Here is a 23,393-nt window from a genome sequence, read left to right as displayed (position 1 = left end):
CCTTGGAATCTTGGCAGGAATACTGTTAGTGGTATTGCATATATAAATAAATTAGCAGTACCCGACAGATGATTTTCTGGATCACCTGGTCCACATTTTGGTCGATATCGCGAGAACGCCTTCACATATACATCTAAGGGCCACTCGCTTTTAAAACCCTCATTAATACTTTTAATTTGATATCCATATCGTACAAACACATTCTAGAATCACCCTGGCCCACCCTAATGGCGATATCTCGAAAAGGCGTCCACCTATAGACCTAATGCCCACTCCCTCTTAAAATGCTCAGTAACACCCTTCGTTTGATACCCATATCGTACAAACATTCTAGAGTCACCCTTGGTCCACCTTTATGGCGATATCTCGAAAAGGCGTCCACCTATAGAACTAAGGATTACTCCCTTTTAAAATACTCATTACCACCTTTCATTTGATACCCATATCGTACAAACACATTCTAGAGTCACCCTGGCCCACCCTAATGGCGATATCTCGAAAAGGCGACCACCTATATACCTAATGTCCACTCCCTCTTAAAATGCTCAGTAACACCTTTCGTTTGATACCCATATCGTACAAACATTCTAGAGTCACCCCTGGCCCACCCTAATGGCGATATCTCGAAAAGGCGTCCACCTATAGACCTAATGCCCACTCCCTCTTAAAATGCTCAGTAACACCTTTCGTTTGATACCCATATCGTACAAACATTCTAGAGTCACCCCTGGCCCACCCTAATGGCGATATCTCGAAAAGGCGTCCACATATAGACCTAATGCCCACTCCCTCTTAAAATGCTCAGTAACACCTTTCGTTTGATACCCATATCGTACAAACATTGTAGAGTCACCCTTGGTCCACCTTTATGGCGATATCTCGAAAAGGCGTCCACCTATAGAACTAAGGATTATTCCCTTTTAAAATACTCATTACCACCTTTCATTTGATACCCATATCGTACAAACACATTCTAGAGTCACCCTGGCCCACCCTAATGGCGATATCTCGAAAAGGCGTCCACCTATAGACCTAATGCCCACTCCCTCTTAAAATGCTCAGTAACACCTTTCGTTTGATACCCATATCGTACAAACATTCTAGAGTCACCCCTGGCCCACCCTAATGGCGATATCTCGAAAAGGCGTCCACCTATAGACCTAATGCCCACTCCCTCTTAAAATGCTCAGTAACACCTTTCGTTTGATATCCATATCGTACAAACATTCTAGAGTCACCCTTGGTCCACGTTTATGGCGATATCTCGAAAAGGCGTCCACCTATAGAACTAAGGATTACTCCCTTTTAAAATACTCATTACCACCTTTCATTTGATACCCATATCGTACAAAAACATTCTGGAGTCACCCCTTTCCCACCCTAATGGCGATATCTCGAAAAGGCGTCCACCTATAGACCTAATGCCCACTCCCTCTTAAAATGCTCAGTAACACCTTTCGTTTGATACCCATATCGTACAAACATTCTAGAGTCACCCCTGGCTCACCCTAATGGCGATATCTCGAAAAGGCGTCCACCTATAGACCTAATGCCCACTCCATCTTAAAATGATCAGTAACACCTTTCGTTTGATACCCATATCGTACAAACACAATCTAGAGTCACCCCTGGCCCACCCTAATGACGATACCTCGAAAAGGCGTCCACCTATAGACCTCATGCCCACTTCCTCTTAAAATGCTCAGTAGCACCTTTCGTTTGATACCCATATCGTACAAACATTCTAGAGTCACCATTGGTCCACCTTTATGGCGATATCTCGAAAAGGCGTCCACCTATAGAACTAAGGATTACTCCCTTTTAAAATACTCATTACCATCTTTCATTTGATACCCATATCATACAAACACATTCTGGAGTCACCCCTGGCCCACCCTAATGGCGACATTTCGAAAAGGCGTGCACCTATAGACCTAATGCCCACTCCCTCTTAAAATGCTCAGTAACACCTTTCATTTGATTCCCATATCGTACAACTAGAGACACCCCTGGTCCACCTTTATGGCGATATCTCGAAACGGCGTCCACCTATGGAACTAAGGATCACTGCTTTTCAAAATATTCATTAACAGCTTTCATTTGATACCCATATCGTACAAACATATTCTAGAGTCACCCCTGGTCCACCTTTATGGCGATTTCTCGAAAAGGCGTTCACCTATAGAACTAAGGCCCATTCCCTTTTAAAGTACTCATTATCACCTTTCATTTGATACCCATATCGTACAAACACATTCTAGAGTCAGCCCTGGTCCACCTTTATGGCGATATCCCTAAATGGCGTCCATCCATAGAACTATGGCCTACTCTCTCTTAAAATACTCTTTAATACCTTCCATTTGACACACATGTCATACAACCACATTCCAGGGTTACCCTAGGTTCATTTTCCTACATGGTGATTTTCCTTATCTTGTCTCCATAGCTCTCAACTGAGTATGTAATGTTCGGTTACACCCGAACTTAGCCTTCCTTACTTGTTCTATTTGTGTTTGACAGTCCTGAAGATGATTTCAGACTGAAATCGAAATATCGACGAAGTAAAACTAAAACACAACTTTAAATATTGTGTTTTATTTAACTAAGGCCTATCAGCTCATTAAATTTTTTACAATAATAAGTACTTACAAGGCTATCAAAAATCAGCAATATGAAAAAAAATAAATATAAGAAAAATCAGTTGAAAACGACAGGTAGAATAAATTAAAAAATTTGTCAACTAGAAATGAAATTAAATAAAATTGTGGTAAAATTGCAAATTAAATGAATTAAAGAAACCTTAAATCCTGACGAAAAAACTATACTAATCAGATTTTTTTGCTTTTAAATTTGATTTGAATTTAAAAAAAAAAAATTTATAATAATTTACTAAGGTATTTGTTTAACCGGCTTTAGGTCCAAGTTTTAGTATTAAAACACCAAAATTGTTTCTTCTTTAGTTTACCAATATATTTCGGTTACACACGGTAACCGTCTTCAGGGCTTTGAACTATAAACAAATTACAGAAACATAAAATAAAAATACAATTTACATAAAAAATTAAACAAACATGAACATTTCTCTACATACATTATTTTACACGTCTTCGCTGTTTAACGTGGACTTAGTCACTGTCCGCATATTGTTTATCAAGTGTTTGTAGCAGCTCGCGCAGTTATCAATGTCCGTTTTGTAATTCATTCGTATGTTAGTCGGTGTGTTTAAAATATGAAGTACTTCTAAAGTAAATATCTTATTATATTGTTTCCCTTCCTGAAGTATTGTTGTTTGGTTAAAGTTCGGAGAGTGGTTTTTTGTCGTAAAGTGTGTCATAAGTGCTGTTTTAAGGTGAGTTGTATCGTGGCAATGTTTAAAGCCTGATTTAGGTTGGGCTAGTCGAGTTTTTAATGTGGCTTTGGTTGTGCCCACATATATATTATTGCATGATTCCATGTAATTTCCATTACATGGTATATTATATGTATATCACATTGCTTCTATCCGCCTGAGGTACTTTAGATTTTGTTCTGTTGAATACATTTTTTAATGTGTTAATTGGATTGTGCGCTATTCTAACTTTTTTTTATTATAACAATTCGAGTTTGCTAGGCGCTCTGATAAATTTGGTACATAAGATATTGATTTGAAAATTTCAGGTTTTTTTGATTCCCGTTGACTAGCTTGTGATGTACATCTTTTAATTAGGGTATTTGTAATATTTTCAGGAAAATCTTGACTTTTAATAATACTTTTGCTTCTTCTTTGATTTCTTCGTGGTAAGCGTCATCTGATATATTTAGCATACGTCGTATACAGCCCATTGCTGTATTCATTATCATGTTGTTGTTGTTGTAGCAGTGCTTCGCCCCACCTAACAGCCGCGACCGATCACAGATTGTCATCAATATCCTCTAACGGGAGTCCAAGGAAACTTGCTGTTTCAACTTGCTGTTACAATTAAAGAGATGGTTGGTGTCATGTGGGGACACATTGCAAGCGCGGCATACATTTTGTATATCGGGGTTGATTCTGGATATGTAAGAGTTTAACCTGTTACAGTATCCAGAACGAAGTTGAGCAATAATGACAGGCGTTTACCTAGGGAGTATGCGTTCCTCTTCCGCGAGTTTTGGAAACTTTTCTTTGAGTACTGGATTCACCGGGCAATTCTCGGCATAAAGGCCCGACGCCTGTTTGTGGAGTTCACCAAGGACCTGCTTGTGTTTTTTCGCTTCATACGGCTGGGTTCTCAGGTGCCGTATTTCCTCAAAATGCTTACGGAGATGACTCCTTAAGCCCCTAGGCGGTGCTGGTCCATCAATCAGATGTTTGTAGGGATGCTCAGGTTTCTGGGTATTCAACAGGAACTGTTTGGTAGCATCTCATTTCTCTCCCTGATGGGGAGTATTCTCGCCTCATTGTGCAGATGGTGTTCTGGGGACATAAGAAGACAGCTCATGGCAATTCTGAGAGCTGGATTTTGGCAGGCCTGTAGCTTTTTCCAGTGGGTAATTTTTAGGCTTGGTGGCCATATGAGTGACGCGCAGCATGTAATCGGCTGGCTAATTGCTTTGTATGCAGTCATGAGCGTTTCTTTATCTTTTCCCCAGGTACTGCCAGCGAGGGATTTGAGGATTTTGTTACGGCTCTGAATTCTCGGAACAATTGCGGCTGCGTGCTCACCAAAATGTAGATCCTGATCAAACGTCACACTCAAGATTTTGGGGTGTAGGACAATCGGTAGCGTAGTGCCATCGACGTGGATGTTTAGAATGGTCGACATTTGGGAAGATTTAGTCGGTGATAATGCCAGGTTTCGCGAGGCGAAAAAACTGGAGAGATAAGGGAGGTAGCCGTTTATTCTATTGCATAGCTCATCATTATCATCGTTTTTGGGTGTTTCGAATGAAAGTTAATGATTCGTCCTGTAGATGTGGGTTTCTTATACCACTTTAACTTCAATTGGTTGCCTCGTCGAATAATAATTGAGTCAGGATATGGCAATTTTCCGTCGTCTTCGAGTTCCGTTGTGAACTTTATATGTTTGTTGTAGGAATTTAATGCGTCAAGTGTGTTTTGTATCTCATCTTGATTTATTACGGCGAATAGGTCGTCCACGTACTTTGCGACTAATCACCACTGCACTACCTCCACGGATTTATGGACTTCCAAAAATACATAAGCAAGGAACCCCACTCAGGCCGATATGTTCGGCCGTCGGATCTCCAGCACACAACCTGTGCAAATATATAGCGGATATTTTAGAAAACGTCACGGCAAGCTCCAGTTATAACATAAAAAATACACTAGACTTCAAAGAAAAAATAAACAGCTCGTATATCTATGACGATGAAAAACTAATATCATTTGACGTAATTTCCCTGTTTCCCAGTATACCAACCCAACTAGCACTTAAATCATAATAAGAAAATGGACGATAATAGAAAAGCATACGAAACTACTAAAGAAAATGTTTATAGAAATGTTAAAATTTTGCATCGAAGAAAATCGATATTTCAAATTTAATGATAAAATTTAAACCCAGCTGAAAGGGTTGCCAATGGGATCACCGACCTCACCAGTGATTGCAGATATCGTGATGGAGGAGTTGTTGGAGAACACAATGAAAAAGTTAACAAGAGTACCAAGATTAGTCACAAAGTACGTGGACGACCTATTCGCCATAATAAATGAAGATGAGATACAAAACACACTTGACGCATTAAATTCCTATAACAAACATATAAAGTTCACAACGGAACTTGAAGACACCGGAAAACTGCCATATTTTGACTCAATTATTATTCGACGAGGCAACCAATTGAAGTTAAAGTGGCACAAGAAACCCACATCTACAGGACGAATCATTAACTTTCATTCGAAACACCCAAAGACGATGATAATGAATACAGCAATGGGCTGTATACGACGTATGCTAAATGTATCAGATGACGCTTACCACGAAGAGATCAAAGAAGAAGCAAAAGTATTATTAAAAAGTCAAAATTTCCTGAAAATATACAAATTCCCTAATTAAAAGATGTACATCACAAACTAGTCAACGGGAATCACAAAAATCTGAAATTTTCAAATCATTATCTTATGTACCAAATTTATCAGAGCGCTTAGCAAACTCGAATTGTTATAATAAAGAAAAAGCTAGAATAGCGCACAAGCCAATTAACACATTAAAAATGTATTCAACAGAACAAAATATAAAGTACCTCAGGCGCATAGAAGCAATGTGATATATAAAATACCATGTAATGGAAATGACAGGGAATCATGCAATAATATATGTGTGGGCACAACCAAAGCCAAATTAAAAACTCGACTAGCCCAACATAAATCAGACTTTAAACATTGCCAAGAAACAACTCACCATAAAAGAGCACTTATGACACACTGTACGACGAAAAACTACTCTCCGAAATTTAACCAAACAACAATACTTCAGGAAGAGAAACAATATAATAAGATATTGACTTTAGAAGTTCTTCATATTTTAAACACACCGATTAACATACGAATGAATTACAAAACGGACATTGATAACTGCGCGAGCTATTACAAACACTTGATAAACAATATGCGGACAGTGACTAACTCCACGTTAAACAGCGAAGACGTGTAAAATAATGTATGTAGAGAAATGTTCATGTTTGTTTAATTTTTTATGTAAATTGTATTTTTATTTTATGTTTCTGTAATTTGTTTATAGTTCAAAGCCCCGAAGACGGTTACCGTGTGTAACCGAAATATATTGGTAAACAAAAGAAGAAACAATTTTGATGTTTTAGTACTAAAAATTGGACCTAAAGCCGGTTAAACAAATACCTTATTAACAGAAAAAGGTCGCCAAAGGATTTCGTTATAATAATTTACTTGGAAAAAAATCTTAATAAATAAAACCTGTACCCGAAGTTAATTTAAATTAAAGTAAAAATTCTAGTTAAATTCAATTGAAATTAAATAAAATCTAAATAAATGGAGGGTTATTTGTTAAAAGTAAAAGTAGAATAAAATATTCAAAAACTAAGATAAAAATTAAATTAAATTAATTTAAAAGTTCTGGAATTTGCAGAAAAAAAGTTAAATAAAATAAAATTGACTTAAAATGAAATTAATATAATATTTCGGTGAATAATAGGAAATCATGGTTAAAAATGAAAAGTTATACAAAGAGAAAAATTAGAGTAAACATTTTTTTCTTCTAACTTAAATTTAATAAAGTTGCAATAAGATGAAATGCATTTGAAAATAAAAGTTTTCAAAAATGAAAAAAAAAATGTTTTTTATTAGATTCGAAATTTGTTCAAAATAAAATTAAATGAAGAATTTACTTCAAATGCATATGGCTTTTCTACTTAAAATGGAATTGAAATGAAATCGAGTTTAAGTAAAAGTTAACTAAGATAAACATGTGATTAAAATAAAAGTTACATAAAAATAAATTAAATTAAAGAGTGCATTTTCAATCTTACTGGCGGAAAATGAAATTATGATATGGTTTAAGAAAATGGAAATCCATGTAGCATAAAATAAGGGACTGGTCGAAGTGAAATAAAAACAAGTAAGAACGGGACTGTCTTCGGCTGTGCCGAAGACTTCATACCTTTCATGAATGGGGCTGAACAATAATCTTATCCCGTTCGTAATCTCCGAATAATCGGATGTATAAGATAAGAAATATATAGTGAACAGATCTACATACCTTAACGATTTTTAAGATAAATATAAAATAAAAAACAGGTAGGTACTTTGTGTGAGGATGCAAAGTTTCAGGTTTTTTGTGGTCTGCGTGTAAAAACTATGACTACGAATCACGTATTTCAAAAATATATGACGAAAACGTAACTATTTGATGAAATTTGATGAATTTTGAAGATTCTAGCCGTAAAAAAGGGGTCAAAATGACAGTTTATATGAAGTATATAATATATATACGACCGATCTCTATGATTTTTTCAGACAACAATATATGCTATATACGTAAGCATTTTGTGAAATTTGATGCTTCTAACTGTTAAAACGGGGCAGAAATTGCGCAAAGTTTCTTATCTGAACAATCGGTTGTATGAGATATATACTATGTGTACCACCGATCTCAATGATTTTTTCAGACATCAATATATGCTATACACGTAAGCAGTTGGTGAAATTTGAAGCTTCTAGCTGTTAAAATGGGGCCGAAATCGTAAAAAAATATATATATACTATATATATATACTATATATACCATCATATATATATTATATATATCACCGATCTCTATGATTTTTTGACACAACAATACATACTATATACGTAAGCAATCGGTGAAATTTGAAGCTTATAACTGTTAAAATGGGGAAGAAATTGCGCAAAGTTTCTTATCTGAACAATCGGTTGTATGGGATATATACTATATATACCACCGGTATCTATGATTTTCTCAGACAACAATATATGCTATACACGTAAGCATTTGGTGAAATTTGAACATATCTAAACGATTTTTAAGATAAATATAAAATAAAAAATAGGTAGGTAATCTGTGTGAGGATGCAAAGCTTCACGTTTTTTGTGGTCTGAATGTAAAAACTAAGGCTACGAATCACGTATTTCAAAAATATATGACGTAAACGTAACTATTTGATGAAATTTGATGAATCTTGAAGCTTCTAGCCGTAAAAAAGGGGTCAATATGACAGTTTATATGAAGTATATAATATATATACCTGTTGTTTTAAACGTGTACTTTATTCGGCTATATATTATAAACGGAAGTGAAGTGAGTACAAGAAGAAATTAGATAGTGTATGAACAGGTTACAATAGTGTATGAACAAGTTACAGTACAATGAAATAATACAGGGTTGCATTAGGATTACTTCGCACTCTCCAACACCTGCCCTCGAAGAATTTCGACTGCAACCTCTCAGAAAGTAGTATCTGTCATGCCTAAGCCCGTCATGCATTTGTAGTGCTTCTCGGCTGGTAGTCCCTTCGTTAAGACATCCGCTGGCATATCTTCAGATCGCATGTAGTTTAAAATAATGTCGCCGTTTTGATGCTTCTCTCGTATAAAGTGATGACGTACGTCAATATGTTTGGTACGTGAATGGAAAGCGTTATTTTGCACAAGTTTTTGAGCACTCTGGCTGTCGTTAAATATTTCGATAGTTGTGCACTCTATACCAATCTCGTTCAACATTTCGCGTAGATAAAGTGCCTCTCTAGTAGCTTCACACAAAGCCATATATTCGGACTCTGTGCTTGAAAGAGACACAGTTTTCTGTTTACGAGCTTCCCATGATATAGGTGCTCCAGCTAGAATAAAGGCGTAGCCGGAGTATGATCGTCTGTCCATCATATTTGCACCCCAGTCTGCGTCGACGACCGCGTGCAAGTCCACTCCTGTTTGCTTATAAGGGAGACCATAATTCAAAGTGCCTTTAAGGTATCTAAGTATCCGTTTTGTTGCCTTCCAATGCTCCTCGTTGTAGTTGGAATTGAACTGGCTTAAAAAATTAACTGCATAAGCCAAGTCGGGACGCGTTGTCACTGCCAAATATAACAGTGCGCCAATTAAATTCTGATATGGATACTTTTTCATTAGGTCCACATCTGGTTTAGCTGGTTTTTCCAGTTTGAAGTTACAATCTAATGGCGTTTTGATTGGCTTGCAATCTTCCATATGAAATCGTTTCAAAATTTCTAATGCGTATTCGCTCTGACTCAAAAATAAAGATCGGTTTTGCAGATCTTGCCGAAAATTTATACCTAGGCAAGTTTTAACTGGACCTATGTCCTTCATTTGAAAACATTCGGTGAGATATTGTTTAACATCGCTCAACCATATCCGATCGTTTGTGGCAATTAACAAATCGTCGACATATACAGTGATTAACATGAGTTTTAGTTTTATTTTCATAATAAACAAACATGGGTCACGTTCCGAAGCTGTGAACCCCATATTACGTAGTGTGGCGCTTAATTTTTGATACCATTGGAAACCTGATTGCCGTAAACCATATAAAGACTTTTTAAGTTTACATACCGGATTGTTCGCTTTAGCTATATCTGATTTCCATCTTTCAGCTGTGCTTCTAATTTCTCGAGCTTGTTTGACATCCATATTCATTAGTTTTCCTGAAACAACTTTTTGTAAGATTTCACTCAAGTATTCTGGCAATTCCATATACACACTTTGCTCAAGATCACCGTTCAAGTAAGCTGTGATCACATCCATTTGATGTACTTGCAAGTTAAGCTCCGCTGCTAGTGCTGATAGCATTCGAATCGAAGTTAATCGAGCTACGGGGGAGTATGTGACATTAAAGTCCTCCCCTGGACGTTGCGAGCACCCTTTTGCCACCAGACGCGTTTTTTTCGTATTGCCATTTTTGGTTCGAAACACAAAACGATTGCCAATAATTTTTCTTTCTGTGGGTCGCTCAACAATATCCCACGTTTTATTTAACATTTGTGCCATATACTCATTTTCAACAGCATTGAGCCATGATGCACCCTCATCGCCATTTACTGCTTCTTGAAATGTTTCTAGGTCATTAGTCAACGCTAGATTTGCATATTCGCAATCTTCGAAATCATTGCTATTTGCATCGAAGCTTTCGGCAACTTCTTCAGTTGCACTATTTGCCGGTTGTTGATAAACTTTTTTGCGTCGACCAGGTCCCGTGCTTTTAATTAGTTTTGGTCGACCTCTACCGCGTTTTGTGTCTTCAACGCCTTCACGTTCGCTTGAAGATTGTTCAACAACTTCGTCTGACTTACCATATAATTCATCTTTTTTCAATTGCTCGGAGATGTCATCAGACTGAACATAAATTTCATCTTTTTTAGATTGAAGATCAATTTCTAAACCTTCTGACTTTTCATCATTTCGTTTCTTGAACATTTTATCTAGAAATTTAACATCACGACTAACTAAAACTTTTCTTTTGATTGGCGACCATAGGCGATACGCTTTGGCTTCTGTTGAATATCCAACGAGGATACATTCTTCTGAGCGTGATTAAAATTTACTATTTTTATTGTCCTTTTTCAATACGTATGACTTTGTACCGAAAGGTCTCAAATGAATTACTGTTGGGGTTTTTCCCGACCAAATTTTAAGTGGCACTTCGTTTTTCAGTACTTTGGTTGGGCACCTCTTTCTTATATAATTTGCGGTGTTAATGGCTTCTGCCCAAAAAACAGCTGGTAAACCTGCCTGCTTAAGCATACACCGAGACATTTCTAAAAGCGTTCTGTTTTTTCGCTCTGCAACACCATTTTGTTGCGGTGTATAGGGAGCAGTCAGGCGGCGCTTAATACCACAATCATTTAAATAGTTTTGAAAGTCGATGCTCATATATTCCAAGCCGTTGTCAGATTGAAGCATTTTTATTTTCTTCCCTGTAAAATTTTCTGCCGCATTCTTAAATAATTTAAACATTTGCAGAGATTCACTTTTTCGTTTCATAAAATAGACTTCGCTATATCGCGTAAAATCGTCCGTAAAAGTTATAAAGTATTTTGCGCCTGAATGTGAGCGTGATCGCATTGGCCCACAAACGTCAGTGTGGACGATTTCTAACAAATCTGACGTGCGCTGCTCGCTCTGTTTTGGAAAACTTTCCTTTGTTTGTTTTTCGCTAATACAAATTTCACATGTTTGCAGTTTTTCGTTTGTGTCAAATTTTACGCCGTGCACCATGTTTACTACACGCTTCAAATCATTTTCGTTTAAATGACCCATTCGCTCATGCCAAGTTTGTATATTGATATTTTTCGTTTCAGAAATATTTGCAATAGGTTCAGCGCTTTTAATGTAATACAAATCACCAATTCTCGTAGCTGTTAGAACGCGTTTGTTGTTTTTCACAACAATTGCTTCATCTCGTCGAAAAATTATTTCGTACCCTTTGTCAGCAATTTTTGACACAGACAATAAATTTGTTCGTAGCTCTGCCACGTACATCACTTTTTCGAAGTTGATTCTCTCACTATTTCCCCTTTCGTTGATAGTCGCTTTGACGTTACCAACACCTGTGATGCTAGCTGTGTTGCTGTTCGCCAAGCAGAGAGTTTTGTTTATTTCTTTAAATGTTTCGAAGTTTTCTCTATTTGAAGACATATGCGATGAACAGCCACTGTCTAAGCACCAATATTCGTTTAGATTTTTTGCCAACAATGCTGATTCAGAGAACAAAGATTTTTCGAATTTGTCTTCGTTAGCTTGACGTGCGTTTGAATGCGAATTTTTCTCCTTTTGTTTTGCTCGGCAATTACGTGCAATGTGACCAATTCTACCACAATTGTAGCAATTTCGTTTTTCTTTCACTGCATTTTGCTTGCCGTAAGTGTGGCCACCTTGAGTTTTATTGTAACTCTTACCTTTTGATTGTGCAATTAATCCATTTTGCTCTGTATCAGCCTCTTTGGCTTTTCTGGATTGTTCTTCTTCCATTATTTTTACGCGAAGAACGTCTGGCTTGGGCAGCTCATCACTCGTCTCTAGGGCACAACGGAATGTTTCGTAGGATTCTGGTAAGCTATACAATAATAAGATTGTCAGCAGATCGTCACCCACAGTGACGTTTATTTCTTTGAGCTTAGCAACTGCATGGAAGAATTCGTTGAGATGGTCACGAATGTTATCCCCTTCCTTCATACGTGCAAGCGCAATACGTTTTAATAGGGTGGCTTTTCGCGCAGGCCCTTTTGATTGAAAAGTTGACTCTAGTTTCTTCCACATATCATGCGCTGTTTCACATTCAGTGACTAAACCCAATTCTGATGGAGACATAGCAAGCGTTATGTCAGCGCAAGCTTTTCGATCGAATCCCTTCCATTTTGCGGCAGCGTTTGCGTCGCTTGGACATGGATTTTCACCCGATGCATAATCCCACAAATCGCACTTTATCAAGATGGCACGCATTTGTAGCTTCCAGCTATCATAATTATCCGCGTTTAGCGGATCAATCCTCACACTTGTCGTGGCCATTTTTTAATAAATCGGCGTAACTATTTTCAGTTACCGATCGCTCAAATTTATACCGAATTTAACTTCTTGAATAAATTACTATTTTCCGAATTTAGGTAGGGCTGGGCCCATAACCTGTTGTTTTAAACGTGTACTTTATTCGGCTATATATTATAAACGGAAGTGAAGTGAGTACAAGAAGAAATTAAATAGTGTATGAACAGGTTACAATAGTGTATGAACAAGTTACAGTACAATGAAATAATACAGGGTTGCATTAGGATTACTTCGCACTCTCCAACAATACCACCGATCTCTATGATTTTTTCAGACAACAATATATGCTATATACGAAAGCATTTTGTGAAATTTGAAGCTTCTAACTGTTAAAACGGGGCAGAAATTGCGCAAAGTTTCTTATCTGAACAATCGGTTGTATGAGATATATACTATGTATATCACCGATCTCAATGATTTTTTCAGACATCAATATATGCTATACACGTAAGCAGTTGGTGAAATTTGAAGCTTCTAGCTGTTAAAATGGGGTAGAATGCTATATACGTAAGCAATCAGTGAAATTTGAAGCTTATAGCTGTTAAAATGGGGTAGAAATTGCGAAAAGTTTCTTATCTGAACAATCGGTTGTATGAGATATATACTATATATACAACCGATCTCTATGATTTTTTCAGACAACAATATATGCTATATACGTAAGCAATCGGTGAAATTTGAAGCTTATAGCTGTTAAAATGGGGTAGAAATTGCGAAAAGTTTCTTATCTGAACAATCGGTTGTATGAGATATATACTATATATACAACCGATCTCTATGATTTTTTCAGACAACAATATATGCTATATAAGTAAATATTCGGTGAAATTTGAAGCTTCTAGCTGTTAAAATGGGGCTAAAATTTGCGAAAATATATATATATACTATATATATATACTATATATACCACCATATATATACTATATATACCACCGATCTCTATGATTTTTTCAGACAACAATATATGCTATATACGTAAGCAATCGGTGAAATTTGAAGCTTATAGCTGTTAAAATGGGGTAGAAATTGCGAAAAGTTTCTTATCTGAACAATCGGTTGTATGAGATATATTCTATATATACAACCGATCTCTATGATTTTTTCAGACAACAATATACGCTATATACGTAAGCATTCGCTGAAATTTGAAGCCTCTAGCTCTTAAAATAGGGCAGTAATTACGAAAAGTTCCTTATCTGAACAATCGGTTGTGGGGGATATATACTATATATTCGACCGATCTCATAAATTTTTTCAGGCAACAATATGTTCAATATACGAAAGTATATGGTGAAGTTTGAAGCTTCAATCTGTTAAATTGGGTAAGATATTACAAAAATCCTCTTTTTCTGAAAAATCGGTTGTATGGAGGATATATGCTATAGTGGTCCGATCCGGTCGGTTCCGACAAATGTCTAATCGGACACCCAAATACACCTGCTCACCAAATTTTATCAAGATATCTCAAAAATTGAGGGACTAGTTTGCATACAAACAGACAGACGGACAGACGGACAGACGGACATGGCTAAAACAACTCAGCTCTTCAACCTGATTATTTCGGTATACTTAATGGTGGGTCTATCTATTTTCCTTTAAGGACTTACAATTTTCGGTTTCGTGACGAAATTAATATACCATTTCATTTTCATGAAAGGTATAAAAACAGGTAGGTACTTTGTGTGAGGATGCAAAGTTTCAGGTTTTTTGTGGTCTGCGTGTAAAAACTATGACTACGAATCACGTATTTCAAAAATATATGACGAAAACGTAACTATTTGATGAAATTTGATGAATTTTGAAGATTCTAGCCGTAAAAAAGGGGTCAAAATGACAGTTTATATGAAGTATATAATATATATACGACCGATCTCTATGATTTTTTCAGACAACAATATATGCTATATACGTAAGCATTTTGTGAAATTTGAAGCTTCTAACTGTTAAAACGGGGCAGAAATTGCGCAAAGTTTCTTATCTGAACAATCGGTTGTATGAGATATATACTATGTGTACCACCGATCTCATAGATTTTTTCAGACATCAATATATGCTATACACGTAAACAGTTGGTGAAATTTGAAGCTTCTAGCTGTTAAAATGGGGCCGAAATCGTAAAAAAAATATATATATACTATATATATACTATATATACCATCATATATATATTATATATATCACCGATCTCTATGATTTTTTGACACAACAATACATACTATATACGTAAGCAATCGGTGAAATTTGAAGCTTATAACTGTTAAAATGGGGAAGAAATTGCGCAAAGTTTCTTATCTGAACAATCGGTTGTATGGGATATATACTATATATACCACCGGTATCTATGATTTTCTCAGACAACAATATATGCTATACACGTAAGCATTTGGTGAAATTTGAACATATCTAAACGATTTTTAAGATAAATATAAAATAAAAAATAGGTAGGTAATCTGTGTGAGGATGCAAAGCTTCACGTTTTTTGTGGTCTGCATGTAAAAACTATGGCTACGAATCACGCATTTCAAAAATATATGACGTAAACGTAACTATTTGATGAAATTTGATGAATCTTGAAGCAGAAGGGGTCAATATGACAGTTTATATGAAGTATATAATATATATACCACCGATCTCTATGATTTTTTCAGACAAAAATATATGCTATATACGAAAGCATTTTGTGAAATTTGAAGCTTCTAACTGTTAAAACGGGGCAGAAATTGCGCAAAGTTTCTTTATCTGAACAATCGGTTGTATGAGATATATACTATGTATATCACCGATCTCAATGATTTTTTCAGACATCAATATATGCTATACACGTAAGCAGTTGGTGAAATTTGAAGCTTCTAGCTGTTAAAATAGGGTAGATGAACAAATGCGTGGTGGCAACGGCGCGCACCCACGTATTTGTTAAATAATAGTTAAGGCGAAAAAAGGGGAAGAAAAATAAAAACACCAAAAAGATTTCGTATTAATAAAAAGAATTCACAAAGTGCTTTTATTTATATAAATACAACAAGTGTTAAGAAAATGTTTAACAAATGTTGTGGAAAATGATATATATATGATAATAATTTTGAAAAGTTGAACTTACGTGAGCGTGCGATTACGTGTTCCTTTGCTGGCTGCTGGATTCAAAGAGGACGAGCCTCTTTGCGACATGAGCCGATGAACCCGAGATACAGCTCCTTCGTTGGGTTTCCCGGCAACAAAGTTGCTATACCGCGGGCTCACAGCGGTAAAACTCTAAGATACATGCTTACTACCACTCACACAAGCCTGTGTGTATTAGTGATCACAAGCATGCATATGTGGTAGTAAACGAAGAAAATTATGTTACGAGGGAAGGGAGATATATTTAGGCCTGTGGCCTAAACATACCGGCCCCCTTGCCGTAAGCAACAAAGAAAACATTAAAAAAAAGGGATGCCTCGTGATCGCACGTCCAGTAAGGCGCTAATGAAAGAAGGCAGTGCAGATGCGGACTGCAAGCACTGCACGCCAGATGGTTGACCTCACGTTTCGCTCTCCTGTGGAAAAAGAAAAGAAGTTATTATATATACGTACGTGGTTTTAAATCCCGTGCTGTAATTACTTATTTTTATGAAACAACTCCTATTTTTGGCAGGCTCCTGAGACTACCAGCCCGAATACGGTTGGTTGGGTCAGGAGACCGCCAACTGTTGTTGCTGGCGTTCCGCTCACCATCAGTTCGGCGTATAGATCAGCGCCGAGTGTAAGACGAACTGGCGATGAGCGGTAGAACTGCGGATCTGCAAGCCGCATAAATTCGAATGGAACGGCAACCTTTGGATCCACATTGGATGGCGGACTCAACCGATAGTGGCCGTTGACCACGGCGGCTTGGGTAGTGACATGAGTCGTTGACCCGAACTTGCCGCGCAGAATAAGTGTGCATTGCCCTGGTCCTTGGCGCTCTAACTGCAAATCGCCTACCAGCTCTGCATCGACTATGGTGCTGGCGGCGCAGGGATCAATGATCGCACGTACCAAGTGTAGGTGCCCACGCGATTCGACGCGTACGATGGCCGTCGGCGCAATGGGCACGAAAGACCGCATTATGGGCGCTGGAGTGGCTGGGAGCAGCCGGCCGGTTCGGAAGCCTTCCGGTGTACCACGCGATAGTGCTTGCATATTTTGGGCGTCAGAATAGTATGGCGTTGATTTATCCCGCCGCTGCTGTCTGCCGCGTTTGGACGACTTGGTCGGGCCTCCTTGGAGTCCAATGTCGCGGTGCCGCCAGTTGTCTCGTTCGTTTCGACGTTTGTTTGCTTTCGCCGCGCTTCTTTCATGCTGTAACAGCGGCCGGAAACTGCGCATCCCATGGTTGGCCGTTGATGGTCTTGTTGTCTCCGTTTTACTTCTTTCTTCCTCCGCCTTTGCTCTCTCCTCCTCCATTTCTTCCTCCTCCACCTGCTGAGCCCAGGATTTGGCCGGTCACGACAGGTTGATTGACAACGCGTCGTCGGACGTATTGTCGTCACCATTTGTGGCTGTCTCGTTGCATACCGGCCGACGCTCATCTAAATGAAGCGTGGTGTGGTGCTTCTCTTGGCACCTCTTGCAGCGATACTTGCTGCTACACTTGTTTACCCGGTGGAAGGGTGACAGACAGTTCGGACAGTACTTATATAGAAGCACTGCCCGCAACCTCTCTTCTGGAGATTTTTTCCGATATTCGGGACAGATTCGGAGACTATGGTCCCTGCCGCAGAGCTGGCAAGCGACGTCGAAACGCGTTGCGCCTCCCTCTGACTTGGCCAGTAAAGTTTGGTAGCGGGTCATGATCTGAAAGAATATTGATATCATTGATCATGCCCAAATTGAGGTTGGCGGAATGTTGTTTGGGTGGCGTAACCCAAAAAATATTATCTCTAACATATTATCCAAAAAAACATTTTATTGAAATAAAAATTTAATTTAAATAAAAAGGACCAAAATTAAATACTTATGCGCGCAGGGAAACGAAGAAAAACGGCTTTAGCACGCATCCATGCGATGTGGCTGGTGCTTTAGTCATTCCACGTCATTTGACTGGTCATTTTACGGTCATAGGTTATATTCCTGTTCACATTTGCATGGGCGTGATTAGGTTTTGTCACCAAATTTTTGTGGGGATTTTATAATTTATTTTATGTCGGTAGATGTCGCCGAAGTAGTCCTAAATATTTATTTTTGATTTGTGGTGAACTTTGTTTTCACAACAAGTGGCCTGCCACCACACGGAACGGTTCCAAACCTGGCTGAAAAGGTATTACAGAGTTGCACTTCCACCATTCAACATTATTTTTGACGTGTACTGTCGATAATGTTGAGATTCGTGGAATTAAGTATTTTAAATCTCGACCAAATGAATGATTGGTCGAGATGTGTAATACGCGACATGTGTGGAGTGTTGTGCTCGATGTCGTGCGGCATGTAATGCGTGACGTGTAGTGCGGCGTGTAGTGCATGACGTGTAGTGCGGTCTGTAGTACGTGGCGTGTAGTGTGCGCGATGATTGCGCATGAGGCCTAATGTCGGTGTTGCCGTGCATTGACTGTCAAAAGAAAAGTGTAGACATTTGACATTTGTTAAAATTTTTTTTTTTTTTCATTTCCTGAATGAAAAAAAAAAATCATTGATTTAAAACACGCGGTGGTGAGTATGGAGGCTAAAATTTGTAGTTTTTTTTATTAATTAATTTTTCTTTCTCTTTTATTTTCAGGTATACGTTATCAAGTGGTCATTCCATTTTTGTTATGCCGCATAAGGAATCCAAAACCAAATTTATAAGTATAAAAGCGGATTTTGGATATACATGAGAATCCGGTAGGATAATGATATTAAGTAATGTCTTGAGGCATGTCTCTGCTAACTCATTTTCATCGGCAGACATACAACCATCACCGTCGGGATCTTGACCACCTGACCAATAACATTTATTAGTAATTTTTAGCAATAGAGCTGTAATATTTTGACAATTCTCGAGAGAAAATCCAATGTTTTCCACCCAAGTACCAACACATTTGACGGCTCTTATCATATTGCTAAGATATTCACTATCCCATTCACGTTCTAATTGCATATTTGAATAAGTTTCAGTCGTTTCCAATACTAATGGCGTTCGTTTTGCGACTTCTGTTGTTACCAGTGGACTTCTGCACGTAAGGTAGCTCGCTTAACTGAAGTAAAAATTGCTTGCATCTCTTCTGGTATGGCCTGTAATACCTCAAGCATTATCCATAATGGCATTTCTTTTGTAACATTTGGTATTTGCTGATTTTGAAATGTATTTATCACATCCTCACTAGCAGAAGACCATTCGCCAAGCATATGAACAATGAAAGCACTGAGAGCAATGCACAGACGCTTGAGCACAAACATTGGACCACCATCAAATTGAATAATTCTTTTCTAAAATCTTTTGCTTTAGGTCCTCGTGACTTTCCATCGGTTCTTCGTGGCAATATTTCATAAGTTTTGAGTGTAAAGTAACAGCTCCAAAAATTGCACTTCTTGGCTTTTGCCTAGTTCCATTAGCTGCCATGTGAATTGCCATGCCTGTGAACTAGTCTGCGCTTTTGTTAACCATTCATGAGAGATGGCTTGTTCCTATGAAGTTAACCGGTAAAATACAACAACCGCCTCTTCCAGACGTTTAATGTCGAAACCTCAAATTATATTTGTATTGTGTGGCCCTGGTGCTGGGAAAGGTACACAATGCTCCAAAATTGTGGAACGCTATCAATTTGTACATTTATCTGCTGGTGATTTACTTCATGAGGAGCGTGTACGCGGAGTATCTGAATATGGTAGTTTAAGTGACGAATATATACGTAATGGTAAAATTGTGCCTGTCGCAGTGACATGCTCACTGCTTGAAAAAGCAATGAAAAATTTAGGCAAGCAACGGTTTCTTATCGATGGTTTTCCACGCAATCAAGATAAGCTCGATGGTTGGAAGCAACAAGTGGGTGACAAAGTAGATTTGAAATTTGTCTTATTTTTTAACTGTAGTGAAGACATATGTATAGAACGTTGCTTGGCTCGTGGTCAAAGTGGTTGTGGCCGTAGTGATGATAATTTGGAGAGCTTGAAAAAACGTATACAAACATATAATAATGATTCAATGCCAATAATTAAACACTTGAACAATTAGGACAAGTTAAACAAATCGATGCAAGTCCCAATGCCGATGAGGTATTCAAAAATGGTGAGCAAGTATTTGCTGCAACTGGTATCCAGTAAAATGTATCGGTTGGAAAATATAAAAAGTACACACCGCTTAGCTATTAGATGCATATATGTAGTATATATGAGTACATACATACATCTGTGCATTTTATTTTTTTTTAGTAATACGAGTATTGTTACTTTTTGTTCATTATTAGCTAGCATCAAGTGAAAATCTGACCATATTTCCGCCAATAGGCTTTTATTGCATTTGTCTTGGTATTATGATTTGTTCGACATGTAAAATGCTCAAGACCAAGCACGAATTCATAGATTTTCGTATATGGTCTGGCCTATTTCTAAGTTACGGTGATCATAATGTCGCAGCTGATATTTAGAAAATCTCTTTTTGCAAAATAATCTTAAACCATATTTATATTTCTTTGGCGTTTTCCTTGACAGTTTAATAGTATCGCCGTTAATACCAAACGGTTGGTGACCTCCCTCTGAGTTAACCATTGTTTCATGCGTATTTGTATTTGTTTCTCTTTTTTGCATTCATGTATTCATCAGCAGGCAGCTTTCCCGATTGGATTGTACTGGTTTCATTTGGTGTAAATGTACTTGCAAAATATCCATATAAAATGGATGATGTTGTTGCTACAGGTTGCCGTTTCTTAGACTTAAAGGTTCCAACCTTTTGTTCCTTTGTCGTCTCCAATGGTATTGAATTTTGTTTAAACTGTCGTACTGCATTATATTTGCTCATACCGGGTTTTCTGGTACATCTAGCAGCTCGCAGTAATTGGCATGGAGTTTACACATATCTTATTCCACATGGCGTTACATTAAGCTGGGTAGTACACTTGCAGCTGGCACATTAGCATTACTAGGTTCATGGTTTTTTTTGGCTTTGAATCGTACTACTCAGAAATATGTTACCTTTTTACAGGTTGTTATTTGTCTAATGGCTGCCTTCATTCTAACATACCCTTATATGACTGCAAATTTCAAAGATTCACCACGTTTTGGCAACTTAATTTCAATCGACGACAAGGATACAACATTAGTTGATGGCATCGATGGACATCGTAACATAAAGGGAACAGATAACGGTATACATATGAAAATTGATATATACCAAACATTTCCAGTGATGTTTTACAATTAAATTTTGTTAAAGGTACTTTGTCAATGGACCCCTGTATGGCATCAAATTTCCATGTCCGTGCCGGCGAACTTTTGACGCGCGGTGCCCATTTCGGTATTAGATCGTGAGTGTTTTATTAATGTATGTATATGTAACAAAAAATTGAAAACCATTGGGAATAATACAAGAGAAAAAACTTCCTATCCCTCCATTGCCATAAATTGAAGTGCCATAAATTGAACATTTATGTTTTAACTCAGCATTTCTTTTAAATGTGTATACAGAAAATCAGACTAAATATTAACATTCATTTTTACAAAAATCAAGTTAATTGAATAATTATGCAAACATGTTAAAATATGCAACTAATGCAATATACCAGTTGTCTACAAAATGGTTGAAAAGGTCTATTGAGCAAATGATTTAAGTACTCGAACAGCGATTGACGAGGTGATCGAGGCTGTTTACTGTTGTGAACGTCTTTATCAAACATTCGCCACTTGTATGTATTCACAATGTTGAAAACCCTCACACCAGAAAAAAGGATATTGACTTCGGATATTAGTTTCTCCTGTAAATAAAGGAAACCGCATGCCCTTTATGCACCCATAATTGGGTATTTTTTTGAAATGAAAGGTACAAAGCCACTCGCTTCATTAAACGAACCTCTGTCAGCACCCCCTAAAAATTATTACGCTTTTACAAAAATGGTTAAAATGGATAGCAGCCGTTTCCTCCTTAACCATTAGGGCAATCAAATAAACTGCATGCAACTACTCATATGTAGATGTTGTACCTAATCAAGCAAAGCCTGTTATCCCTTGTTGCAAATGCGGCAAAAAATTAATTTTTGATTGTCAGTTGTTACATGGACAGTAAAATCCGACCATCAATTTGGAACAATTTAAAATTACTTATGCAATGGCAAACTGAATATTGTTTGCCAAGCATATTATGGAATCATATTCGAACCAAATGTGGTTACTTTGGGTGGGCAACAATTTTCAACCATTTTTCATTCAGCTTTCTGAATCTGACCTGATTTTGTATGAGATGTGAAGAAACATATGATAATCGTATCAGAAAATCCTTCATAAATTTTAACCAAAACGGTGGAAATATGTTCACGAATATGATCTGAAACAGACTGTGAAGAGCAGTCAAATGTTCCTTACAAACGATTGAAATTCACTTTCCGTGTCCTTATATAATGAAATGGTATGAATAAATTTCTTCGGTATTCCTTGCGATATTAAACTATTTTTGAACAATTGCGTGGTGGCAGCGGCGCACCCACGCAATCGTTGGAAAAGGTATTATGTGGCAGACAGTATATCTGAGTTAGGGTTCTGTTGGCCTCGTTCTGGGGAACGAGAGCTGGGTTATTTGGGATGGAGGAATGTGGACTGTTAAAGTTCATTTTGATTGTCGTTGGGCGGAAGTAGTACCAGTTTCGCGATTGGTCTGCTAATTTGTCCCTTAATTGTATTGACGTCAACAACACGTACACGGTTATCGGAACCTGGATGTGTGTTGACGACTCTCCCCATTTTCCACTCGTTCGGTTGTAGGTTATCCTCCTTGATGACGACTAGGTCCCCGGGTTTTAAGTTGGATTGTGGATGGTTCCATTTATACCTTTTCTGGATCTCGGTGAGATATTCCGATTTCCATCTTTTGCAAAAGGTCTGATGAAGGGCTTTCATCTTTTGCCATCGGTTTACAATGGAGGCAGCGTTTTCACTACAGTCGAGTTCAGGTGGAGCTAAAAGATGCCCACCTACGAGAAAATGGCCTGGAGTAAGCGGCTCCAGGTCGGAAGGGTCGTTGGATGAGGGACTTAGAGGTCTCGAGTTGAGGCAGGCCTCAATTCGACATAAGAGGGTTGTAAACTCTTCGAGAGTATATTTATGATCGAACGCGATCTTTTTAAAGTGGGTCTTAAAACTTTTTACCCCCGCTTTCCACAAACCTCCCATGTGAGGAGCGCTTGGCGGTATAAAATGCCATTCTATAATGTGATGGCTATATTTA

General features: G+C 37.7%; 1 protein-coding gene and 1 pseudogene across 3 annotated transcripts in view; both read left to right on the top strand.

Annotated features, from left to right (window-relative positions):
* Positions 1-23,393, top strand: part of LOC137234270 (protein pangolin-like) — a 1,155,323-nt gene that overhangs the window by 1,002,560 nt on the left and 129,370 nt on the right. The gene's annotated exons all lie outside the window — the stretch shown is intronic.
* LOC137234277 (UMP-CMP kinase pseudogene) lies at positions 19,698-20,195 on the top strand (annotated as a pseudogene).

Source organism: Eurosta solidaginis, chromosome X (assembly GCF_040869045.1).
Source record: "Eurosta solidaginis isolate ZX-2024a chromosome X, ASM4086904v1, whole genome shotgun sequence".
Classification (NCBI taxonomy): Eukaryota; Metazoa; Arthropoda; class Insecta; order Diptera; family Tephritidae; genus Eurosta; species Eurosta solidaginis.
Note: the sequence above shows the minus strand (reverse complement) of the source record. Positions and strands in the feature narration are given on the sequence as shown.